Source organism: Balaenoptera acutorostrata, chromosome 12, assembly GCF_949987535.1.
Source record: "Balaenoptera acutorostrata chromosome 12, mBalAcu1.1, whole genome shotgun sequence".
In the NCBI taxonomy this organism is placed as follows: Eukaryota; Metazoa; Chordata; class Mammalia; order Artiodactyla; family Balaenopteridae; genus Balaenoptera; species Balaenoptera acutorostrata.
Window position 1 is genome coordinate 28,103,012 of NC_080075.1, and position 8,655 is coordinate 28,111,666.

The window sequence follows — 8,655 nt, forward strand, 5'->3', positions numbered from 1 at the left end:
GAAGTACTCCTTGGCGTGAGCCCTCCCAGAGTCTGTCATTAGCCCAACAAAAGAGCCCAGGTAGGCTTCAGTGTTTGGTTGCCTCAGGCAAACAACCAAAAGGGAGGGAACCCAGCCCAACCCATCAGCAGTCAAGCAGATTAAAGTTTTACTGAGCTCTGCCCACCAGAGCAACAGTCAGCTATACCCACCACCAGTCCCTCCCATTAGGAAACTTGCACAAGCCTCTTACATAGCCTCATCCACCAGAGGGCAGACAGCAGAAGCAAGAAGAACTACAATCCTGCAGCCTGTGGAACAAAAAACACATTCACAGAAAGATAGACAAGATGAAAAGGCAGAGGGCTATGAACCAGAAGAAGGAACAAGATAAAACCCCAGAAAAACAACTAAATGAAGTGGAGATAGGCAACCTTCCAGAAAAAGAATTCAGAATAATGATAGTGAAGATGATCCAGGACCTTGGAGAAAGAATGGAGGCAAAGATTGAGAAGATGCAAGAAATGTTTAACAAAGAACTAGAAGAATTAAAGAACAAACAAACAGAGATGAACAATACAATAACTGAAATGAAAACTACACTAGAAGGAATCAATAGCAGAATAACTGATGCAGAAAAATGGATAAGTGACCTGGAAGACAGAATGGTGGAATTCACTGCTGTGGAACAGATAAAGAAAAAAGAATGAAAAGAAATGAAGGCAGCCTAAGAGACCTCTGAGACAACATTAAACACAACAACATTCACATTATAGCGGTCTCAGAAAGAGAAGAGAGAGAGAAAGGACCAGAGAAAATATTTGAAGAGATTATAGTTGAAAACTTCCCTAACATGGGAAAGGAAATAGCCACCCAAGTCCAGGAAGCGCAGCAAGTCCCAAACAGGATAAACCCAAGGAGAAACACACAGAGACACATAGTAATCAAACTGGCAAAAATTAAAGACAAAGAAAAATTATTGAAAGCAGCAAGGGAAAAATGACAAATAACATACAAGGGAACTCCCATAAGGTTAACAGCTGATTTCTCAGCTGAAACTCTACAAGCCAGAAGGGAGTGGCATGATATACTTAAAGTGATGAAAGGGAAGAACGTACAACCAAGATTACTCTACCCTGCAAGGATCTCATTCAGATTCAATGGAGAAATCAGAAGCTTTACAGACAAGAAAAGGCTAAGAGAATTCATCACCACCAAACCAGCTCTACAACAAATTCTAAAGGAACTACTCTAAGTGGGAAACACAAGAGAAGAAAAGGACCTACAAAAACAAACCCAAAACAATTAAGAAAATGGTCATAGGAATATACATATCGATAATTACCTTAAAGGTGAATGGATCAAATGCTCCAACCAAAACACAGCCTTCCTGAATGGATACAAAAACAAGACCAATGTATATGCTGTCTACAAGAGACCCACTTCAGACCTAGGGACACATACAGACTGAAAGTGAGGGGATGGAAAATGATATTCCATGCAAATGGAAATCAAAAGAAACCTGGAGTAGCAATACTCATATCAGATAAAATAGACTTTAAAATAAAGAATGTTACAAGAGGCAAGGAAGGACACTACATAATGATCAAGGGATCAATCCAAGGAGGAGATATAACAATTATAAATATATATGCACCCAACATAGGAGCACCTCAATACATAAGGCAACTGCTAACAGCTATAAAAGAGGAAATCGACAGTAACACAATAATAGTGGGGAACTTTAACACCTCACTTACACCATGGACAGATCATCCAAAATGAAAATAAATAAGGAAACAGAAGCTTTAAATGACACAATAGACCAGGTAGATTTAATTGATATGTATAGGATATTCCATCCAAAAACAGCAGATTACACTATCTTCTCAAGTGCGCATGGAACATTCTCCAGGATAGATCACATCTTGGGTCACAAATCAAGCCTCAGTAAATATAAGAAAATTGAAATCATATCCAGCATCTTTTCTGACCACAATGCTATGAGATTAAAAATCAATTACAGGGAAAAAAACGTAAAAAACACAAACACATGGAGGCTAAACAATATGTTAATAAATAAGCAAGAGATCACTGAAGAAATCAAAGAGGAAGTCAAAAAACACCTAGAGACAAATGACAATGAAAACACGATGATCCAAAACCTATGGGATGCAGCAAAAGCAGTTCTAAGAGGGAAGTTTATAGCCATACAAGCCTACCACAAGAAACAAGAAACATCTCAAGTAAACAATCTAACCTTACACCTAAAGGAACTAGAGAAAGAAGAACAAACAAAACCCAAAGTTAGCAGAAGGAAAGAAATCATAAAGATCAGAGCAGAAATAAATGAAATAGAAACAAAGAAAACAATAGCAAAGATCAATAAAACTAAAATCTGGTTCTTTGAGGAGATAAACAAAATTGATAAACCATTAGCTAGACTCATCAAGAAAAAGAGGGAAAAGACTAAAATCAATAAAATCAGAAATGAAAAAAGAGAAGTTACAACAGACACCACAGAAATACAAAGCATCCTAAGAGACTACTACAAGCAACACTGTGCCGATAAAATGGACAACCTGGAAGAAATGGACAAACTCCAAGACTGAACCAGGAAGAAATAGAAAATATGAACAGACCAATCACAAGTAATGAAATTGAAACTGTGATTAAAAATCTTCCAACAAACAAAAGTCCAGCACCAGATGGCTTCACAGGTGAATTCTATCAAACATTTAGAGAAGAGCTAACACCCATCCTTCTCAAACTCTTCCAAAAAATTGCAGAGGAAGGAACACTCCCAAACTCATTCTATGAGGCCACCCTCACCCTGATACCAAAACCAGACAAAGAAACTAAAAAAAGAAAATTACAGACCAATATCACTGATGAATATAGATGCAAAAATCCTCAACAAAATACTGGCAAATAGAATCCAACAACACATTGAAAGGATCATACCATGATCAAGTGGGATTTATCCCACGGATGCAAGGATTCTTCAATATACGCAAATCAATCAATGTGATACACCATATTAACAAACTGAAGACTAAAAACCACATGATCATCTCAATAGATGCAGAAAAAGCTTTTGACAAAATTCAACACCGATTTATGCTCAAAACTCTCCAGAAAGGGGGCATAGAGGGAACCTACCTCAACATAATAAAGGCCATATATGACTAACCCACAGCAAACATCATTCTCAATGGTGAAAAATTGAAAGCATTTCCTCTAAGATCAGGAACAAGACAAGGATGTCCACTCTCACCACTATTATTCAACATAGTTTTGGAGTCCTAGCCACGGCAATCACAGAAGAAAAAGAAATAAAAGGAATACAAATTGGAAAAGAAGAAGTAAAACTGTCACTGTTTGCAGACGACATGATACTATACATAGAGAATCCTAAAGATGCTACCAGAAAACTACTAGAGCTAATCAATGAATTTGGTAAAGTTGCCAGATACAGAGTTAATGCACAGAAATCTCTTGCAATCCTATACACTAATGATGAAAAATCTGAAAGAGAAATTAAGGAAACACTCCCATTTACCATTGCAACAAAACGAATAAAATACCTAGGAATAAACCTACCTAGGGAGACAAAAGACCTGTGTGCAGAAAACTATAAGACACTGATGAAAGAAATCAAAGATGACAAACAGTTGGAGAGATATACCATGTTCTTGGATTGGAAGAATCAGTATTGTGAAAATGAGTATACTACCCAAAGCAATCTACAGATTCAATGCAATCCCTATTAAATTACCAATGACATTTTTTACAGAACTAGAACAAACAATCTTAAAATTTGTGGGGAGACATAAAAGACCCTGAATAGCCAAAGCCGTCTTGAGGGAAAAAAAACGGAGCTGGAGGAATCAGACTCCCTGAATTCAGACCATACTACAAAGCTACATTAATCAAGACAATATGGTACTGGCACAAAAACAGAAACAGAGATCAATGGTACAAGATAGAAAGCCCAGAGATAAACCCATGCACATATGGTCAACTAATCTATGACAAAGGAGGCAAGGATATACAATGGAGAAAAGACAGTCTCTTCAATAATTGGTGCTGGGAAAACTGGACAGCTACATGTAAAATAATGAATTTAGAACACTCCTTAACACCATACACAAAAATAAACTCAAAATGCATTGAGACCTAAATATAAGACTGGACACTATTAAACTCTTAGAGGAAAACATAGGAAGAACACACTTTGACATAAATCACAGCAACATCTTTTTTGATCCACCGGCTAGAGAAATGGAAATAAAAACAAAAATAAACAAATGGGACCTAATGAAACTTAAAAGCTTTTGCACAGCAAAGGAAACCATAAACAAGACGAAAAGACAACCCTCAGAATGGGCGAAAATATTTGCAAATGCATCTACAGACAAAGGATTAATCTCCTAAATATATAAACAGTTCATGCAGCTCAATATTAAAGAAACAAACAACCCAATCCAAAAATGGGCAGAAGATCTAAATAGACATTTCTCCAAAGAAGACATACAAATGGCCAAGAAGCACATGAAAAGCTGCTCAACATCACTAATTATTAGAGAAATGCAAATCAAAACTACAATGAGGTATCACCTCACACCAGTTAGAATGTGCATCATCCGAAAATCTACAAACAACAAATGCTGGAGAGAGTGTGGAGAAAAGGGAACCCTCTTGCACTGTTGGTGGGCATGTAAATTGATACAGCCACTATGGAGAACAGTATGGAGGTTCCTTAAAAAATTAAAAGTAGAATTACCATATGATCCAGCAATCCCACTACTGGGCATATACCCAGAGAAAACCATAATTCAAAAAGACACATGCACCCCAATGTTCATTGCAGCACTATTTACAGTAGCCAGGTCATGGAAGCAGCCTAAATGCCCATTGACAGATGAATGAATAAAGAAGATGTGGTATATATATACAATGGAATATTACTCAGCCATAAAAAGGAACGAAATTGGGTCATTTGTAGAGACGTGGATGGATCTAGAGACTGTCATAGAGAGTGAAGTAAGTCAGAAAGAGAAAAACAAATATCGTATATTAACGCATATATGTGGAACCTAGAAAAATGGTACAGATGAACCGGTTTGCAGGGCAGAAATTGAGACACAGATGTAGAGAACAAACGTATGGACACCAAGGGCAGAAAGCCATGGGGGGGGGGTGTTGGTGTGATGAATTGGGCGATTGGGATTGACATGTATACACTGATATGTAGAAAATTGATGACTAATAAGAACCTGCTGTATAAACAATAAATACAATAAAATGTAAATTAAAAAAAAAAAAAGAGCACTAGGAGCATCTTTTGTTCTAATATTTGGTCTTTCACCATAGTTCCTGAAATAGAGTTCCTAAATCCTTTGGAATTTCCTGGGTGATAGGAAATTTGTTCTAATAAGGTGTCTCTTGGTGTGCTCCTGGATGGGGGCTGGTCACTAGAAAGACCAAGCCATGATTAGATGCTTGGAGTTTTCAGTCCCACCCCTCCATTCTCCAGAGAAGGGAAAGGGGCTGGAAATGGAATTAATAATTGATCATTCCTGTAGGAGGAAGCCTCCAAAAAACCCAATAGTATGGGGGGTTCCGAGAGCTTCCATATTGGTGAGCACATCCCCAGCTCCACAGGGACAAAAATCCTGTGCTATGGATCCTCCCACACCTCACCCTATGTATCTCTTCATCTGGATGTCCATCTGTATCCTTTATCATACCCATTAATAAACTGGTAAACTTGTTTCCCTGAATTCTGTGAGCCACTCTAGCAAATTAATCGAATCTGAGGAGGGGGAAATGGAAACCTCAGATTTATAGCTGATAGGTCAGAAGCACTGGTAACAACATGGACTTATGATTGGCATGTGAAGTGGGATGGCATCATGTGGGACTGGGTCCTTAACCTGTGGGATCTGACACTATCTTCAGGTAGATGGTGTCAGAATGGAGTTAAGTTGTAGGACACCCAGCTGGTGTCACAGAGAGTTGCTTGGTGGGGGAAAACCCCCACACATCTGGTGTCAGAAGTGTTGTGAGGGTGGTAAAAAGGAGGAAAGACTGAGGTTTTTCCTTAAACAGTGCCTCTCAAACTTTCCTGAGCAATGCAACCACTTGAGGATCTTATTAAACTGTACATTCTGATTCAGATCCTGGTGATATTGGTGTTGCTGCACCATACTTTGAGCAGCAAGATACCACAGTAGCAGTTTTCATTATTTCTTTTAGTTTCTATTTTTTCTTTTCTTTTCTTTTTTTATTGGAGTATAGTTGCTTTACAATGTTGTGTTAGCTTCTACTGCACAGCAAAATGAATCAGCCATACATATACATATATCCCCTCCCTTTTGGATTCCCCTCCCATTTAGGACACCACAGTGAATTAAGTAGAGTTCCCTGTGTTATACATTATGTTCCCATCAGTTGTCTATTTTATCCCAGGGATGCAAGGATTTTTCAATATCCACAAATCAATCAGTGTGATACACCACATAACAAACAAGAATAAAAAACATATGATCATCTCAATAGATGCAGAAAAAGCTTTTGACAAAATTCAACACGCATTTATATAAAAACTCTCTGGAGAGTGGGCACAGAGGGAACATACCTCAACATAATAAAGGCCTTATATGACGAAGCTCCAGCTAACAACATACTCAACAGTGAAAAACTGAAAGCATTTCCTCTAAGGTAAGGAACAAGATAAAGATGTCCACTCTCATCACTATTATTCAACATAGTTTTGAAAGTCCTAGCCACAGCAAACAGAGAAGGAAAAAAATAAAAGGAATTCAAATTAGGAAAGAAGTAAAATTGTCACTGTTTGCAGATGACATGATATTATACATAGAAAATCCTAAAGATGCCACCAGAAAACTACTAGAGCTCATTAATGAATTCGGTAAAGTTGCAGGATACAAAATTTATACACAGAAATTTGTTGCATTTCTATACACTATCAACAAAAGATCAGAAAGAGATATTCAAGAAACAACCCCATTTACCATTGCATCAATAAATAAAATACCTAAGAATAAACCTACCTAAGGAGACAAAAGACCTGTACTCCAAAAACTATAATACGCTGATGAAAGAAATCAAAGATGACACAAACAGGTGGAAAGATATACCATGATCTTGGATTAGAAGAATCAATATTGTCAAAATGACTATACTATCCAATTCAATCTACAGATTCAATGCAATCGCTATCAAATTACCAATGGCATTTTTTCACAGAACTAGAACAAATATATCTTAAAATTTATTGGAAACACAGAAGACCCTGAATAGCCAAAGCAATCTTGAGAAAGAAAAACAGCTGGAGGAATCAGGCTCCCAGGCTTCAGACTATACCACAAAGCTACAGTCATCAAAATAGTATGGTACTGGCACAAAACATAAATATAGATCAATGGAAGAGCATAGAAAGCCCAGAGATAAACCCATGCACCTATGACCAATTAATCTACAACAAAGTAGGCAAGACTATACAATGGAGGAAAGACAGTCCCTTCAATAAATGGTGCTGGGAAAACTAGACAGATACATGTTAAAAAATGAAATTAGAACACTCTTTAACACCATACACAAAAATAAACTCAAAATGGATTAAAGACCTAAATGTAAGACATAGGCAGAACACACTTTGACATACATCGCAGAAGTACCTTTTTTGATCCACCTCCTACAGTAATGGAAATAAAAACAAAAATAAACAAATGGGACCTAATTAAACTCAAAAGCTTTTGCACAGCCAAGGAAACCATAAACAAAACAAAAAGACAACCCACAGAATGTGAGAAAATATTTGCAAACGATGTGACTAACAAGGGATTAGTCTCCAAAATTTACAAACAGCTCATGTGGCTTAATATCAAAGAAACAAACAACCCAATCAAAAAATGGGCAGAAGAACTAAAGAGACATTTCTCCAAAGAAGACATACAGATGGCCAAGAGGCACATGAAAAGATGCTCAACATCACTAATCATTAGAGAGATGCAAATCAAAATTACAATGAGATATCACCTCACACCAGTCAGAATGGCCTTCATCAAAAAATCTTCAAACAATAAATGCTGCAGGGGGTGTGGAGAAAATAGAACCCTCCTACACTGTTGGTGGGAATGTAAATTGGTACCGCCACTATGGAGAACAGTGTGAGGATCCTTAAAAAACTAAAAATAGAGCTACCATATGATCCTGCAATCCCACTCTTGGGCATATATCTGGAGAGAAACATGGTTCAAAAGGATATATGTACCCCATTGTTCATTGCAGCACTGTTTACAATAGCCAAGACATGGAAGTAATGTAAATATCCACTGACAGATGAATGGATAAAGAAGATGTGGTACATATATACAAAGTGCCTATATTGTAAATATAAAAATAAAGAATGAAATAATGCCATTTGCGACAACATGGATGGACCTGGAGATTATCATACTAATTGAAGTAAGTCAGACAGAGAAAGACAAATATCATATGATATCACTTGTTGCAGATTCTAATAAAAAATGATACAAATGAACTTATTTACAAAACGGAAAAAGACTCACAGACTTAGAGAACAAACTTACAGTTACCAGAAGGGAAGGGTGGAGGTGAGGGATAGATTGGGAGTTCTGGATCAAC